Source organism: Pongo abelii, chromosome 5 (genome assembly GCF_028885655.2).
Source record: "Pongo abelii isolate AG06213 chromosome 5, NHGRI_mPonAbe1-v2.0_pri, whole genome shotgun sequence".
Classification (NCBI taxonomy): Eukaryota; Metazoa; Chordata; class Mammalia; order Primates; family Hominidae; genus Pongo; species Pongo abelii.
Window position 1 is genome coordinate 35,518,569 of NC_071990.2, and position 17,989 is coordinate 35,536,557.

Consider the following 17,989-nt stretch of genomic DNA (forward strand, 5'->3'; position numbering starts at 1 on the left):
GTGGTTGGCAGGCACCTGTAATCCCAGCTACTTGGCAGGCTGAGGCATGAGAATCACTTGAACCCAGGAGGCGGAGGTGGCAGTGAGCCGAGGTCGTGCCACTGCACTCTAGCCTGGGCAACAGGAGCAAAACTTCATCTCAAAAAAAAAAAAAAAGGCCAGGCACAGTGGCTCACGCTTGTAATACCCGCACTTTGGGAGGCCGAGACAGGCAGATCACAAGGTCAGGAGTTTGAGACCAGCATGACCAACATGGTGAAACCCCATCTCTACTAAAAATACAAAAATTAGCCGGGCGTGGTGGCGCGCGCCTATAATCCCAGCTACTCAGGAGGCTGAGGCAGGAGAATCGCTTGAACCCAGGAGGCGGAGGTTACAGTGAGCCGAGATCACGCACTCCAGCCTGGGTGACAGAGCGAGACTCCGTCTCAAAAAAAAAAAAAAAAAATTCTAAAACCAATCCGTTTGGGAGCCAGCTGACATATTCATGCACATTCTCCACTCTACCACTGCCCCCACTTTCACCATAGTCCTTGTCCTACTTTACAAAAGAAAGGAATATCTCTCCCCTACACTGAATCTTGATGCATGGTCCAGGGTGTAAAAACCTGGGGAGCTGGGAGGGAGCAATTATTTTCTACTTCCTATCAAAATATTCCCATTGCAATCAGTCTTCCTATTTTATCTTATATAAAATGTTTATTATTTTCTACCTCCTAGCAAAAAGTGAAATTGCTAACTGCTCAATTCATTATTTCTTAGCAAATACAGCTTTCCTTTCTAAAAAATACAGATGAAAAAAATTTGTGTAACAAGATTATTAGTTATTTCTGATTTTTAGACATGATTCTCATTTAATTGTTCCCAAAAGCTGAACAACAAGAGTTTGATGAAAGCAGGCACACACATTTATATATGCCTTCTATATGACTTCTCAAAACTGATGGATTTAACTATACATTATACAGCATTATTCCTAATTATATAATGAAAAACAGTACTATCTTATTTTTACCATTTATTATGTTAATAGTAGGTCTAAATAATTTTAATCTTGACTGGTTTATTAGTGGTCCATTTTATAAGCCATAGTTAATCATTTATTTCCTAATAATTTTTATAATATTCCTCAAAATGAATGTTAACATATTTATTTGAATGGAAGAATAAAGTCAGACATTTTTCTAACAGAAAGTAGGTCTGATTTGGCTGATTGGTTTGAAATGAAAACTGGCTTTGCCAATTCCACAAATGGCAGTTGTTTTCTATACAGTGAATGAGCGGAATCTGCATTTCAGTTTAACAAAAAGATCTTGAAAACATGTAATAATTAAAGAATTTTACCAAAAAATATTGTGTAGGCAAAGAAGTATGGAAATCAATATCTGATTAACAAAGTGTCTCTGAGTGTAAAGGTCACAGATAATTAATAATCATGTTTAATAAAACCAAAACTGAGACTCTAATAACTAAATCCTTTTGGAAGTTCAGTGGTTTCTAATCTTTTACTTTTAACAAAATTAAAAGAAGACTCTATTTGATAGTATTAATAGATCACTCTGTGATTGCTGGCATATAATTTAGAAGTTCAAAGACTCAAATAATATCATTGTAACAAATCTCTTCCTTTCCCAATTGTGGAAACAAGGTTTCTCAATACTCATGTCTATAAAAATAAAAAATAGGTAAAGGATTGATGTTGCACCTTATCTCCTTCTACCATTAGGTAATATTAATCCATGAATACCTGAACTAATTGGGGAGAAACACCATATTTCTCATTAACAGATGCATTTTCAATAAAAATTGTACTTTTTAGGTTTTACAAGTCATAAAAATGTTAAAAATATTTAGGAAAATTTAGTATTTAGTAATATTTAGTAAAAAAAAAGTTTAGTAAATTATATACTAATGATTACAGGAAGTGAATGGAATTCGAAGTTTAAGGAGAAAGAGAACCATATAAAATTTCTGTTAAAGAGCTTGTTCATATATTTTTAAGTGGATGATGGTAGGCATTAGATTTTTTAGGGTACTTGGAATCCACCGGATACTTTTTTTTAATTTGAGACAAGAGTCTCACTCTGTCGCCCAGGCTAGAGTGCAGTGGCACAATCTCAGCACACTGCAACCTCCGCCTCCCGGGTTCAAGTGAGTCTCCTGCCTCAGCCTCCCGAGTAGCTAGGACTACAGGCATGCACCACCATGCCCGGCTAATTTTTGTATTTCTAGTAAAGACAGGGTTTCACCATCTTGGCCAGGCTGGTCTCGAACTCCTGACCTCGGGATCCGCCTGTCTCAGCCTCCCAAAGTGCTGGGATTACAAGCATGAGCCACTGTGCTCATGCTTACATACATTAAGAATGATGTAGACCAAGTGCGGTGGCTCATGCCTGTAATCCCAGCACTTTGGGAGGCCAAAGCGGGCAGATCACGAGGTCAGGAGATTGAGACCATCCTGGCTAACACCGTGAAACCCCGTTTCTACTAAAAATACAAAAAATTAGCCAGGCATGGTGGCGCACACCTGTAGTCCCAGCTACTCGGGAGGCTGAGGCAGGAGAATTGCTTGAACCTGGAAGGGGAAGTTGCAGTGAGCTGAGATTTCGCCACTGCAGCACTCCAGCCTGGTTGACAGAGTGAGACTCCGTCTCAAAAAAAAAAAAAAAATGATGTAAGTCTTAGTTTAAGATGTCAAAATTTGAAATTGTATCCTCTATAAGTATTTAAATTAATGAAGGAAAATTTAGGTATCAACTTAAAAATGAACAAGAGGTACATAGCTCTTCAAAATTCTTTTATGGGTTCATTCTAAAAAATGTCTGAAGATCACCAGCCTATATGTTGAGTGGAAGGGATAGGACAGAAACTGCTAGCAATGGTCTTCAATACTGCCCTCCAAAATATCCTCAACAATTCTCCTGAGGACCTGAAATTACCTTCGATTAGGATCATTACTTCAGATTCAGACACTGTTTCCCAGAGCTCTTGTTAAATGTATAATTGCAGAGGTGACTGGCCATTAGATTACGATCCGTAAGGAATGTGAGAAAAGACATATATATAGAGAGAGAGCTATGGAAAAAGGGTGGTTGGAGAGGGACAAACTCAGGTACAGCCTGAGTTCTATACTCTGCGGTATTTCTAACCCTCAATTCATATTATAAGAGGAGCTACTTAATCCTCTCTGTATCTATAAGGTACTTTCTTTTTCTTTTTCTTTCTTTTTTTTTTTTTTTTTTTTTTGAGACGGAGTCACACTGTTGCCCACGCTGGACTGCAATGGTGCGATCTCGGCTCACTGCAACCTCCGCCTCCCGGGTTCAAGCAATTCTCCTGCCTCAGCCTCCGGAGTAGCTGGGATTACAGGCGCCCGCCACCACGCCCAGCTAATTTTTTGTATTTTTAGTAGAGAGGGGGTTTCACTATGTTGACCAGGCTGGTCTCGAACTCCTGACCTCGTGATCCGCCCGCCTCAGCCTCCCAAAGTGTTGGGATTACAGGCGTTTAAGCCACGGCGCCCGGCCTATAAAGTATTTTCTATGGGAAACAACTTGTCAAACTTCCACCAAAAAGGAATAGAAAGAGGGCAGCATAGTGGCCAGGCAGTTTATTTCCACACTAGGAGATACAGAAGGGATTAATTCTAACCATAGGAATTCTAACCATCAAATGTCACTCACTGGCCTACCTAAACTGAACTCTGGTCCCAGCCAGAACAAATAAGATCAGGAAGAGGGGATGTCTAAGACTGAAAGGGGGGCTTTCCAGTTAAGCTCTTCAGGCAGGAGAGGAAAAGGATGTCCGTGTCCCCAAAGACACCTTTAGCTACCACAAGCCCCAAACCCCGTACTTTGTAACTGTGTCTAGTTTACGTCCTTTAAAAATTATTCTTATTAAGTTAAATTGTTTTCGGGGCAGGGAAGATACAAAAGAAACCAGTTAAAGTCGGAAAGGATAGAGAGGGGAAAGTTTCTCACCTCATTCCTCCAGCCACCCAGTTCCTCTCCTAAAAGGCAATCTTTACCAGTTCCTTCTCTAACGCCCCTCCTTTTCAATTTGATTTTTTACCGAAAGCTCGCTCTCTTTTAATTTTCCCTCAGGTTTCTGAAAATTTCCCAATCGCAGCCCCTCCCAGCAGGGAAATAGTAAAGGGGCTTGGTTTTTATGTTCACCCCAAAGCAAGTCTACAAAAGGGAGTAGCCGGTTTCGAGCCTGACGGTGGAGCTGACGCGGGAATGAGACAGAACCTGAGAGGACCGCCAGGGCGCCCTCCCTGCGGAGGCGAGTCCCTCACCGCCCCTCTACATCGTCCTTTTCAATAAGGAGCTCTTAATACCTGCAACTGCTTCCTTCAAGGGGTGTCTCGAAGATCAGAAGGCAAGGCCTGCGGACTGCGCACCTTAAAGCGCTTCGGGACCGTAAGACAGTGAGTGCTGGGCGCGGCCGGGAAGAAGCCTAGGGGCTCTGAGCTCGGAGGGCAGAGACCGAAGCCCCGGGGCCTGCGTCCCTCACAACCTGCGCCTCCTGTCCTCCCGCGCTACTTCCGAAGCAAACCTTCTCGCCCGCAGGCCGCAGAAGTGATGGCGCAAAGCCCTCGGGGCCTCCGCCACCTCCTCACGCTTCTGGTGGACCGAATCCTTGGAAGGGACAGGTAGCTGTTCCTGATTGCTATAGCGACGACCCGGCTCCCAGCGGCGCCCAGGCCCTGACCCGGGCGTCGTGACGTCAGCACGCCTTCCCCGGGCGCTCAGCCTCGCGGGCCATGCGTCACCCCGGCCTTGGGCGGGGGCGGGGCTCCGAGGAGCTCGGTTCAGATCCCGGCCGCCTGGGCTCCGGGAGCCCCGGAACCAGGATAAGTTGGATGGCTGCCGCGGCGAAGCGGGGGGCGGGGTGGACCGTGCCCGGTATTTTCTATACGGGTTCCGGGGCCCCGTAGAGGCGCGCCAAGAGAAGAGGAAAGTGCGGCGGCCCTGGAACCTGGATATCGCGCGAGGCAAGCTGCGCGCGGGCGGGCGGGCTATGGCGCAGGCGGGTTGTGGGGCCGGCGCTGGTGGCGGGGCCCGGTGCATGGCGGTCTGTCGGCGGAGTCGCCCTCGGGGGCTGTCAGGTTGGTGGCTGCGGGAAGAGTGGGCCAACCATGCCCAGGGCGGGAGGCCGGGCGGGCGCAGGACCCCGGGAAGGTCCCGAGCCCGGCGTGCCCACCTCCCTCCGGCCCTAGCAGGGCGGCCTGGCCGCTGCACCGCGGCCGGGCCCCCTCCCCCACCCGGGGTCCCTGCCCCTCTTTTCCGCCTTGTGGCCCCTGCCCCGTGACTCCCAAACCCCACCCCGTGACGGCACCCGCCTCCACCCTTGTGACCCCACACCCCACCCACTGACCCCAAGACCTTACCAGGTAACCGTTGGTTATTATTCATTGGCTGCTAACCCAGGAATTTCCCCAGCACTTCTCAGAGACCCACCAACCAGTGACTCCCTCAGTTTTAATCCGGTGACTCACATGACCCTAAGATCCCCACACTCCTCCTTAGTGACCCCCAAACCTGGGTAACCCTCCTGGCCCAGTAACCCCCCCGAGTCTACCTTGTGTTCCCCACAAACTCGGTGACTCCTCTCAAGACTCTGCTGGCAACTCTTAAGCCCTACTCCAATAGTTTTCCACCCACTCACCTTGTACACAGCCCTCAGTATCTTTACCCTGTAGCCCTGTGACCCTCGTTCCACGTCTGTCTTTATCCTAAAATCGCCCCCGCTGGCATCTCTCTCTGCGATCCCAGCCCTTCAGTGTCAATCAGCACATGAGTTACAAGCGTCCAGCACCTTTCTGGTGCTGAGGAGGATATAGAGATTAATATGAAGTAGTAATAATTGGAGGCATCAGAGAATTCTGGATCAATCCAGAATCCAGTCAATCCAGTGTGTGGTCCCAGCTCTGTCACTGCTGTGCTTTAGGGACCTAGGAGAAGTCCCCTCCTCAGTCTGGACCTCAGTTTCTCATCATGACTGTGATGAGGTTGGATTAGATGATCTTTGAGTTTCCTTCCGTCTGTGAAATTACGCAGTTCTCAGTCAAGATAATAATTTTTTGCAATCATTTTTGTATCCCACCCTGGAAGTTTCTTCTTGTAACCTCACCCCAGGATCTGCTTGCATCATGACCCTTATTCATTCCCGGATCACCCTCTTCACTCTTAATAGTGCAAACCCATTTCCCTTGATCAGGCCCCATCAGTTAACATGTTTGCAAAGCAGTATAGCAGAGTGCTTCATTTGGGGGCATTGAGTTCATAACAAACCTAGGTTCTAGTCTGATTCTGGCCCTTCAGCTATGGGACTTTTGGTGTATTATTTAGCCTGTCTTAACTTCAGTCTCCACCTCTGCTAAGGGAGAAAATAGTAGTGCCTGACATAACACATGTAAAGCACCGGGCACCATGCCTGGCTCATGGGAACCCTTAGCATAAGCTGTTGTTAGAAATGAGAAGCTGTTATGGATCTTACTCTGTCCTGAGTGCTAGGGATTTAACAGACTGAACGTGTGGCCCATACCTTGCATTATATTGCTATTACTGACATCTTGGAATCCCTATCTTCTCATCTCTGCTGTAGCCTCACTTCTCTGGTTCTTACCCTGATTTTGCCTCAATAACGATTGGCTTGCTGAATACCTACTGTGTGCCAAGCTCTGGCTATATAAGTTAAATTTACCTCTCAACAGCCCCAAGAGTTAATTATTATTATATCCACCATTTTCCCTTCCCATATTTTTGTTTGGTTGGTTGGTTGGTTTCATAGAAATGAACCAGAAACTCTCACAGCTAAGTAGCAGAGCTAAGATTTGAACCCACAGTTTAAAAAAACAAAACAAAACCCTACTCCATTGCCTGCCTTTCCCCCAGACTTACTCAGCCTCAGCTCCTTGTTCCTTATTTTCTAGTAATTCCTAAATCCAACATCAGCTCATTCCTTGATCCCCAAGGTTTCTGTTCTTGAGCTCCTAGCCTCAAGGGATCCTCCCACCTTAGCCTCTCAAGTAGTTGAGATTATAGGTGTGAGCCACCGAGACTGGCCCTGACCCCCAAGGTTTCTATTACCCTTTGCCATGTAACTTGGTGGCTTTCTCATCCTACTGTTCATGACTTTTGATCTCATATCCCCTGAAGCCCCTGCACCTTGTAGGGGAGGGAAAATATCTTCTTAGGTTCATGGCTTAGGCCCCTATAACAAAACACATTTAATAAGAGAAGACTATATACATTTATTTAATGTAAGTTTTATGTGACAGGAGCCTTCATAAGGAAATGAAGACCCAAAGAAATGATTAAACTTGTGTATTTTTATACTAGATTTGATGAAGAGTGGATAGTTGTGGAAAAATACAAAAAGGGTAATATCAAATAGTAATAAGCTGGGAGAAACTTAGCAAGGCCTGTTTGTTCAGACTCTTCTCTGTGTCCCTGTGTCTTCACAGATAAGGGTGCTTCTTTCCTCTGAGTATAGGGAGGGCACCTCTCTATGAGGGTATTATGACCTGCTTCAGGGGAAAGTCAGAAAAATCCTTCCTAGGTTTTGTGATCTGCTTCGAGGAGAAGAGCCTCGGAGAAAGTGAGAGTGACCTTCCTACTGCCATTTTCTCAAGTTGCCATATTTTGGAGTAGTGTCTTAAACCCAGTCAACTTCTCTCTTCATCCTTTGCCCAAAATATCTCTTGTTCTATGAATCTTTGACGCTCCCAGCCCTTTCCCTGTGAACTCACTCACCGTACAGTGTCTCCCACCTCACTGGCACTTTACCCCAAATCCTTTCATCTTGTTAAGTCCCTTAGCCCCAGGAATCCACATGTCTGTATGCTCTAAAACCCTCTAGCCCAGTAGTCTTTCATCCTATTTTTAGTCTCAGTGTTCTACTCCCACCACCCCACCTTCTGCCATCCTCAGCCACATTCTGTGACCTGAAACCTTCATATAATTTGTCCTTCATTTAGTGACCTCTTGATGTGACTAGCTTCAGTGGAATCAGCTCCTTCCATCCCAGCATGAACCAATCCTGTATAACTTGCACACCCTCCCATTCTAAGGCTTTTCCTCTCATACCCTTGCCCAGTATCCTGTGAGATCCTGCCTCTCAGATTCCTCCCTCACCTTTTGAAACCCGGATTGTCTTTCACCCTTCCACAGGGCCTTCCCCTTCCTGCCTTCCTCTTATTTGTCCCCTCAGCCATCCTCACCTCACCAATCTTGATAACTGATTACAATATAAATCTCCCTTCCATCTCAGGTCTGCTCCTTTCTTCCTCCACTCTCTTGTGCATCTATCTCCAGGGTCATGCGTATGCCCCTGCTGCTTTCAGCTCTGCTTCCTTCATACGCTGCACTGTCCCACCAAACTTCATCAGTCTCTTCGGTTTATCCAGAGAACTACACTCTTCTCTGGGAACTTCTGATGACTTCTGATAGATCACCAAAGGATCTTGGTTTTTTAGAGGGCAGGGAGAGAACCCTTTGAAGTCCTTCAGAATCGATCTAGCTGTGTCTCCTGGACGCCCTCCCACTATCCTATCCTGTTGTGAAGCTGCTTGCTGTACATGCCCTCAGGGTAGAATGCTTTGGGTGTCAGCTTCTGCAGGCACTGAATTAGCCCCATTGTTTTCCAAGCCCTGGGAAAACTTGATAATCCCCACCCACTGAAGTCTGGAGAGTCAGTAGCAAAATGTGACATCAAAGATCCACATCCAAAAGTCTATTCTGTGGGTCACCAAATTCCCAGGTCTCTTATAATGTACTTATTGGCTGTGCAGCAATAAATACAGCAGAAACTAAAACTAGAGTTGAGGAAAGGGTATACCCTGGGTTCTACAACTGCTGTGGGTGGATTTTAAAAAGGAGCTCTTGCCTTAGATTTGTTTACTTAGGGCACAGAACTTATTCTGCTTTGTATTTGAGTTATTTGTGTACTTTTCTCACCCCCACTGTGTGAGCTCTGTGAGAACAGAGACTAGGTTTTGTTTTGTTTTCTTTTCTTTTTTTTTTACTTTATTTATTTATTATTATACTTTAGGTTTTAGGGTACATGTGTGCAATGTGCAGGTTAGTTACATATGTATACATGTGCTTTTCTTTTCTTTTTGAGATGGAGTCTCACTCTGTCACCCAGGCTGGAGTGCAGTGGTGCAGTCTTGGCTCACTGCAACCTCCCCGTCCTGAGTTCAAGTGATTCTCCCACCTCAGCCTCCCAAGTAGCTGGTATTACAGGCACCTGCAACCATGCCCAGCTAATTTTTGTATTTTTAGTAGAGACGGGGTTTCACCATGTTGGCCAGACTGATCTCTAACTCCTGACCTCAGGTGATCCACTGGCCTCAGCCTCCCAAAGTGCTGGGATTACAGGCACGAGCCACTGCACCTGGCTGGTTTTCTTTATCTTCTGTCTTCATCTCATCCCTCACATTTAGCAGGTAGTCAGTAAATACCTGTTGGATTAAATTAACTCACTCAGAAATTCTGCATCAGGTGTACACAAGTAAAAGCAGTTCACGTCTACATTCATTTTGTTGACACAACACCCCTCCCCAAAGTTCTCCAAACATGATAATGGGCATGTCCCTTGATTTAAACAGTCAGTAATTTAGACACTTCCTTTTTCAGTCATTGCTTGGGTGGGGGAATGGGTATAAGTGCTTTTTTTTTTTTTCTACTTTATTTCTGGTAAGATTAGATTGTTTGACGCAGTTGCTCAAATACAGTGGTAACAGCATCAGGGGCTGTCTTATATAAATCTGTTCTCAAGAAAACAGCTAGTTTGAAATATTTAGTGTGGGTTGCAGAGACGATTAAGGAACAGAGGAAACCAAGGAGGCAAAATGTTGGTAATTTTTGAAGTTGGGTAATGGGGTCAAGAGGTTCATTATACCATTCCTTCCATTTTTGTGTATATTGGAAATCCATTATAAAAAGATTAAAGGCAGGGGCAGCTAGGTGAACAAGTGCAAATTTAGCACTGTTCCTTGGAAAACACCTCAGAGCAAATGAGCTACTGTTTCTGAATCAGTACTGTTATCTAGGTTAAGTAGTATATTTAGTCCTAACCTTTCTCTGACCTCTTCTGTTTGTAAGATATCAGGATGCTAAATTTAAAAATTAGCACTCTGCAGAATTCTGTACCTGGTGGCCTGGGAATTGTAACATCCTGGCATCAAGCACCTGTTGGACTGCTTCTCAGCTTAGGTGTGGTTTCTGGACCTGGACTCAGGTCCAGGGCTGGACTGGACCTGAGAAGAGGGTGAGGCAGTAAGGAGGAAAGAGGGACCAAGGGCTGGAGAGAGACCAAAGCTCAACTAGGGTCTTCCCCTTCTTGCCTAAAGTTTTCAGGTTACTGGGAGATCCTAAAGGTATATATATTCATTTATTCACTGATTCATTCATCCCACAAATATTTGGTGAATATCTGCTGCGTGCTGGGTACTTTTCTAGGTACTGGGAATAGAGCAGTGAGCTCACTGTTTGAGGAATGGACAGGGTAGAGACAGACAATAAACAAATAAGTAAAATATATATTGAGAAAATTAAGCAGAGAAGGGAGATAGAAAGTGCCAGGAGTAGGCCAGGCGCAGTAGCTCACACCTGTAATCCCAGCACTTTGGGAGGCCAGGTTGGGTAGATAACATGAGGCCAGGAGTTTGAGACCAGCCTGGCCAACATGGCGAAACCCCAGCTCTACTAAAAATACAAAAATTAGCCAGGCGTGGTGGCAGGCACCTGTAATCCCAGCTACTCGGGAGGCTGAGGCACGAGAATCACTTCAACCCAGGAGGCAGAGGTTGCAGTGAGACGAGATCACGCTGCTACACTCCAGCCTGGGCGACAGAGCAAGACTCTGTCTCAAAAAAAAAAAAGAAGAAGAAGAAAGTGCCAGGATTCTGGGTGTTAAAATTTTAAATAGGGTAGTTGAAGAGGGTCCCACTAAAAAGGTAACATTTGAGCAAAGACCTGAAGGAAGTTAGGGGGTAAGTGAAGCATACATCTAGGGGAAGTTTATTTCAGTCAGGAAGAACAGCAAACACAAAGGCCCTAAGGCAGGAATGTGCCCTATATATTCAAGAAACATGAGGAAGCCAGCCAATACGTCTGCAGTATATTAGTGAGAGAAGAAATGGCAGATGTTGCGGTGGGGGTGAATTGGGGGCAGATCACACAGGCCACTGGCTTTTAGTGTGAGTTGTGAGTGAGATGGTAGCCATTAGAGAATTCTAGGCAGATAAATAACATGGCCCGACATATTGAAAAGGTCATTCTGGCTGCTGTGTTGAGAAAAAGCTATAACGGGGCAAAAATGGAAGGAGAGAAACTGGTTAGGAGGCCACTACAGTAGTCTAAATAAGAGAAGTTGGTGGCTTGAACCCAAGGTGAAGCAATGGAAAGGTGAGAAGTGTTGGCTTCTGGATATATTTGGAAAGGAGCCAACAGGATTTGCTGATGGACTGGATGTGATATATAAAAGAAATAGCGGTTGAGGGTGGCTACAGTTTTTTTTTTTTCTCAAGACAGTGTCGCTCTGTCACCCAGGCTGGAGTGCAGTGGCATGATCTTGGCTCACTGCAACCTCCGCCTCCTGGGTTCAAGTGATTCTTCTGCCTCAGCCTCCTGAGTAGCTGGGACTACAGGTGCGTGCCAGCACACCCGGCTAATTTTTGTATTTTTAGTAGAGATGGGGTTTCACCATATTTGCCAGGCTGATCTCAAACTCCTGAACTTGTGATCTGCCTGGCTCCCACATTTTTGGCCTGAGTAACAAAATGGTAGAATTCCCATCTACTGAAATTGGGGAGCCTAGAAGGAGGGCAGGTTGTTAGAAGGAGGAGATAAGGAATTCACTCTTGAACATGTCAAGTTTGAAGTGTTTTTTGGATATCAAAGTCGAGATGTTGAGTAAGCAGCTGGATATTCAAGTCTGTTGGAGCCTAGGAAATGTCTACTCTCAGGAAATAAAAGAACACCGTCACCTAGCAAGAAACAGCGGAGTATGGGAAGAACACTGGTGGTCAAGTGTTAGGCCCTGCTCTGCCACCAGGTAGCTATGTGATCCTTTGGGACTCCTCTGGCAACGCAGGCCTCTGTCTCTTAATCTGCAAAATGACTGCTTTATTTTATTTTATTTTATTGTCTATTTCTTTTTTTTTTTTCTTTGAGACGGCGTCTCGCTCTGTCGCCCAGGCTGGAGTGCAGTGGCGCCATCTCGTCTCACTGCAGGCTCCGCCTCCCGGGTTCACGCCATTCTCCTGCCCCAGCCTCCCGAGTAGCTGGGACTACAGGCGCCCACCACTGCGCCCGACTAATTTTTGTATTTTTAGTAGAGACGGGGTTTCACCGTGTTAACCAGGATGGTCTCGATCTCCTGACTTTGTGATCCACCCGCCTTGGCCTCCCAAAGTGCTGGGATTACAGGCTTGAGCCACCGCGTCCGGCCCCTTATCTGTTTCTTTGACAAGGTCTTGTTCTGTCACCCAGGCTGGAGTGCAGTGGTGCAATCATGGAGGCTCACTGCAGCAGCGACCTCTCCAGCTCAATCAGTGCTCCCATGTCAGCCTCCTGAGTAGCTGGGACTACAGAGATGGGCACCACCACGCCTGGCTAATTTTTGTATTTTTGGTAGAGAGGGTTTCACCATGCTGCCCAGGCTGGTCTTGAACTCCTGGGCTCAAGCCTCCACCTGCCTCGGTCTCCCAAGGTGCTGGGATTACAGGCATGAGTCACCACACCCAGCCAAAATGACCACTTTAGACTAGGAATGAGCTGTCTTCTCAGCCCCTCCTATTGTGGGAGTTGATGAATTAAGTGCTTAGAATAAACATGATAATATATGTGTATCTGAGAGCATCTTGGAAACTGCTGAGTTCTACACCAGGTAGTGGTATTGGCAATAAGATTTCTTCCTTCATTTGCTAAAGTAATACCCAGTGAGTGCCTGCCATGTGGTGGGCACTATGTCACATGAGGATACGATGATGGAGAAGACGAATCTGTGCCCTCAGGGAGCACCACAGACAACCTCCCTGGTGTGGCTTCACTGCCAAGTGCAGACAGAACATGGGGCTGGAGTGTGACATTAGCCAGGGAAAGCTTGTTCCTGACCTGGGTCTCCGTGGAAACAGTGAACGTGCCTGTCAAAGATGAGGCAAGATGATAATCCCAATGAGGGAAAAGTCATCCACTTAGCTGGACTAGGGAAGAGTTGGGAGTGGTTGGGAAGGGTTGGAGTGGTGGGGGCTTCAGTTCCTTCCCTCCTCCATTCTTTCCTTCAACGTTTACTTCCTTGCCAGGAGCTTCTCGTAGAAGCTCACAGTTGTGTGGTAGATGAAGAGTTTCAAATCTGGTCTCAGGAGTTCAACTTAGATAATTTACAAGAAGCAGAACTGAATCAGGATTCAAATCTGAGCTAAAGAGCTCAGTTAGCTATATAACCTAATAGTATTAATCATTTGGTATCTGTGGGCACATTCTTTGTTAGGTGCTAATTAGGCTGAAAGGCATGCTCTTCAGGAACTTAAATTATAATCACTATAACAGAAAGTAAGAGTGTTATTTTCCCCTAAAAGAGTCAAGTGTTAAGGAAAACACACTCCGTGGCAGTGTAACCTTTTAACTGCATCTGGAAACTGTCCCTGTGGCTGTGTTTATTCTTGTGTCATTTAGATGTCTACGTTTATGTCGTGAGGAGAGTCTCTTTGACCAGATAAGAGTATAAGATATAGCTCATCCTAATTGACAAAATTAGTCACCCACAAAATTAGTTTAGAGGAGACGTAGTCAACATCTACCACTTAACGGAATGGGGAAATTTTGTCCTGGAGAGTGAAAAAAAAAAAAAAAAAAAATGAAACCTGGCCGAGCGTAGTGGCTCACACCTGTAATCCCAGCACTTTGGGAGGCTGAGGTGGGCAGATCACGAAGTCAGGAATTCAAGACCAGCCTGGCCAACATGGCGAAACTCCATCTCTACTAAAAATACAAAAATTAGCTGGGCATGGTGGCGTGCAGGAGAATTGCTTTGAACCAGGACCCAGGAGGCGGAGGTTGCAGTGAGCCAAGATCGAACCATTACTCTCCAGCCTGGGCTATAGAACAAGACCTCATCTCAAAAAGAGAAAAAACAAAACAAAAAAAAACCTGCAATACAAATCCAAGTGCAGCTGAAGCCATTGTCTTTAACAGATGGCCCTAACCTGTTTTGAGTGCTGTTTCCTAAAGCTGCCAACAAACTTCAAATGCCTTTTACCCTGGCAGCTATCAGTCAAGATACAGAAATGTGATGGTCTCACAAATCCTATGCAGTTGTCTCTTTTGCTGGTAAAAGTATGAGGCCAGCCGGGTGTGGTGGCTCATGTCTGTAATCTCAGCACTTTGGGAGGCCGAGGCGGGCGGTTCACCTGAGGTCAGGAGTTCGAGACCAGTGTAGCAAACGTGGTAAAACCCCATCTCTACTAAAAATAAAAAAATTTGCCGGGCATGGTGGCAGGCGCCTGTAGTCCCAGCCACTGGGGAGGCTGAGGCAGGAAAATAGCTTGAACCCGGGAGGCAGAGGTTGCAGTGAGCTGAGATCGTGCCATTGCACTCCAGTCTGGGCGACAGAACAAGACTCTGTCTCAAAAGAAAAAAAAAAATGTATGAGGCGTACTCAGGCTCCTCACTTCCAGTTCAGAATCAGAAGGATTTGTGATGTTGGACAGGTCATTCGGGGTCTCAGGCTCATTATACTGTCATTACCTGGAAGCCAGAGCGCCTCTTTTCTAGTGCCTCTGCTTTGACACTCCCCTAGAGCTGGCCCTCTGGTGAATAGTTCATCCCTAAGAAGGTCAGATACAATTTGTTAGCCTGATACTATCTCACTTCATCACTTCATTCGTTGGGAGTTCCTGCTACTTTTGGATGGTTGATAAAGCATGAGACCCATACAGTTAAGATAAGAACCAAGGAACTGGGAGCTCTTTGAGATTGTAGAACTGACCTGAGGCTTTGATGTTGGAGATTTGGCAGGGGTGCCTAAGACCAGAGTTCTTTCTCTGAGATCATCTTCTCAACCTAGGAAATACTGTCCTGTGGCCACATGGAGCAATGAAGGAGAAAGGTCCAGACCCACCCTTGTGACCAGGCTGGGGACACACATGTTGAAGCCACCATGTCCTCAGGTCCTGTATAGATTTGCTGTTGCCTCATGCTCAGCTGATCAGCTTTCCATATGATGTTATACAATGGCCACCATGAATCACGAAGCTCAGTTTTCAGATGTGCTTTTGCTGTAGATCAGTAACATGGAATCCATAATATCAGCACTGGACTCTCCATTCCTCATGTATGGAGAATCATAGATATTCCTGTAACCAACAAAGGGAGTACAAAGCATGCGTTTAGACTTTCTGTTTTTAATTTTTTATTTATGTTGCGTAGGTAACACATTCTCAAGGCTTTTTTTTATTTTTATTTTTTTATTGAGACCAAGTCTTGCTCTGTTGCCCAAGCTGGAATGCAGTGGTGTAATCTTAGCTCACAGCAACCTCTGCCTCCTGGGTTCAAGTGATTCTCCAGCCTCAGCCTCCCAAGTAGCTGGGCCTACAGGCACGTGCCACCATGCCCAGCTAATTTTTGTATTTTTAGTAGAGATGGGGTTTCACTATGTTGGCCAGGCTGGCCTCAAACTCCTGACCTCGTGATCCGCCCGCCTAGGCCTCCCAAAGTGCTGATTATTGAGCCACCGCACTCAGCCATTTTTTTATCGTGGAGTATAAAAGATATTCCCTGAGAAGTCGCCCTTCCATCATCATCACCACTCAGTCATCCTTCCACAGGCAACCCTGGTTAGTAATTTTAGTAATTTCTTGACTATCCTTCCACAGATTTTGTTTGTTTGTTTGTTTGTTTGAGATGGAGTCTCACCCTGTCACCAGGCTGGAGTGCAGTGGTGCAATCTCGGCTCACTGCAGCCACCTCCTGGATTCAAGCGATTCTCCTGCCTCAGCCTCCCGAGTAGCTGGGACTACAGGTGTGTGCCACCATGCCCAGCTAATTTTTTGTATTTTTAGTAGAGACGGGGTTTCACCATGTTGGCCAGGTTGGTCTAGATCTCTTGACCTGGTGATCCGACTGCTTCAGCCTCCCAAAGTGCTGGGATTACAGGTGTGAGCCACCGCACCCAGCCTACAGATTTTTTAATGCTAATGACATTACATAAAAAGCACTGTTGAACCCGGGAGGCAGAGGTTGCAGTGAGCCGAGATCACACCACTGCACTCCTGCCTAGGCGACAGAGCAAGACTTCGTCTCATAAATAAATAAATGGCACTGTTTTATACCTAGCCATTATTTTCATTATATTTTGGAGATCTTGCCATGTCAGTATGTAAGGAGCTTCCTCATTTATGTCTACATAGTATGGAAGTTTGATATTGATGGACATTTATGCTGTTTCTAAGTTTTTGCTTTTATTACATGCAGGGATGCCGTAGATAACCTTGGACATGTGCCATTTTCACGCATGTCCGTCTACCTGTAGACTAGATGTGAAATTGCTGGGTCAGACAGTATGTACATTTGTAATTTTGGTTGATATTGTCAAACTCTCCTCCATAGAGATTGTGCCAGTATGTTCTCCCACCACCAGCAATGTATGATTGTGCCTGTTTCTCCACAGCCTCATGGACATTGCTTCGAGTTAAGAATATAGCAGATTCTGCTGCACGGTGGCTCACGCCTGTAATCCCAATACTTTGGGAGGCCAAGGCGGGCAGATCACCTGAGGTCAGGAGTTAGAGATCAGCTTGGCCAATATGGCAAAACCCCGTCTCTACTAAAAATACAAAAAATTTCCTGGGGGTGGCTCATGTCTGTAGTCTCAGCTACTTGGGAGGCTGAGGCAGGAGAATCGCTTGAACCCTGGAGGTGGAGGTTGCAGTGAGCTGAGATTGCACCACTGCACTCCAGCCTGGGCGACAGAGCGAGACTCTGTCTCAAAAAAAAAAAAAAAAAATATATATATATATATATATATATATACACACACATATATATAGCAGATTCCCTGAAGATCAGCATAGGATACTGAATCATGGGGTCCCACCGTGACATTATTCCACAAGACAAACGAAACACGGCACATCCCAGTTTGAAGAATACAGCCAGGCACAGTGGCTCATGCCTGTAATTCTAACACTTTGTTGAGGCTAAGGTGGGAGGATCACTTGATCCTGGGAGATCGAGACCAGCCTGGGCAACATAATAAGACCTCATCTCTACAAAAATTTAAAAATTTAAAAATAGAAAAATTAGCCGGGCATGGTGGCACACACCTGTAGTTCCACCTACCCGGGAGGCTGAGGTGGGAGGATTGTTTGAGCCCAGGAGATCAAGGCTGCAGTGGGCTATGATCATGCCACTGCACTCCAGCCTGGACAGCAGAGCGAGACCCTTTCTCAAAGCAACAACAACAACAAAAACAGTTTGAAGAATACTGCATTAAAAATATATCCACCAGGCAAGGTGGCTCATGCTTGTTAATCTCAGCACTTCGGGAGGCTGAGGTGAGACGATCACTTGAGGCCAGGAGTTCAAGACCAGCCTAGGCAACATAGCAAGACCCCATCTCTACAAAAATAAATAAATAGAGATAGATGTAAGTAAATAAATAAATTAGCCAGACTTGGTAGTGCACACCTGTAGTCCCAGATATTTGAGAGGCTCAGGCAAGAGGATTACTTTAGTCTAGGAGTTCAAGGTTGCAGTGAGCCATGATCATGCTGTTGCACTTGTAGTGTGGGTGACAGAGCAAGACTCTGTTTGTGTGTGTGTGTGTGTGTGTGTGTGTGTGTGTGTGTATGTATATATGCACACATATATATATCCAAGAGGTAGTTGGACTTCTGGTAGTTAAAGGAAGAAAACTTCTTAAGGCAGTTCTCCACCTTGGTGTTTATGCCAGCATGAATTAGAAAAGAAGTAGATCG

The 17,989-nt window shown here is 45.7% G+C and overlaps 1 protein-coding gene across 4 annotated transcripts in view; it reads left to right on the forward strand.

Annotated features, from left to right (window-relative positions):
* The first annotated feature begins 4,738 nt into the window (after window positions 1-4,738).
* The window catches only part of ZNF76 (zinc finger protein 76), a 35,726-nt gene continuing 22,475 nt past the window's right edge, over window positions 4,739-17,989 (forward strand). The window contains exon 1 of one of the 4 annotated variants that reach the window (XM_024249159.3): window positions 4,739-4,996. The gene's annotated coding sequence lies outside the window, so the exon portion shown is untranslated. Of the gene's footprint in view, window positions 5,111-17,989 lie in introns of all 4 variants that reach the window. The other 3 variants (XM_054558739.2, XM_024249158.3, XM_024249161.3) reach the window with 3 other exon arrangements.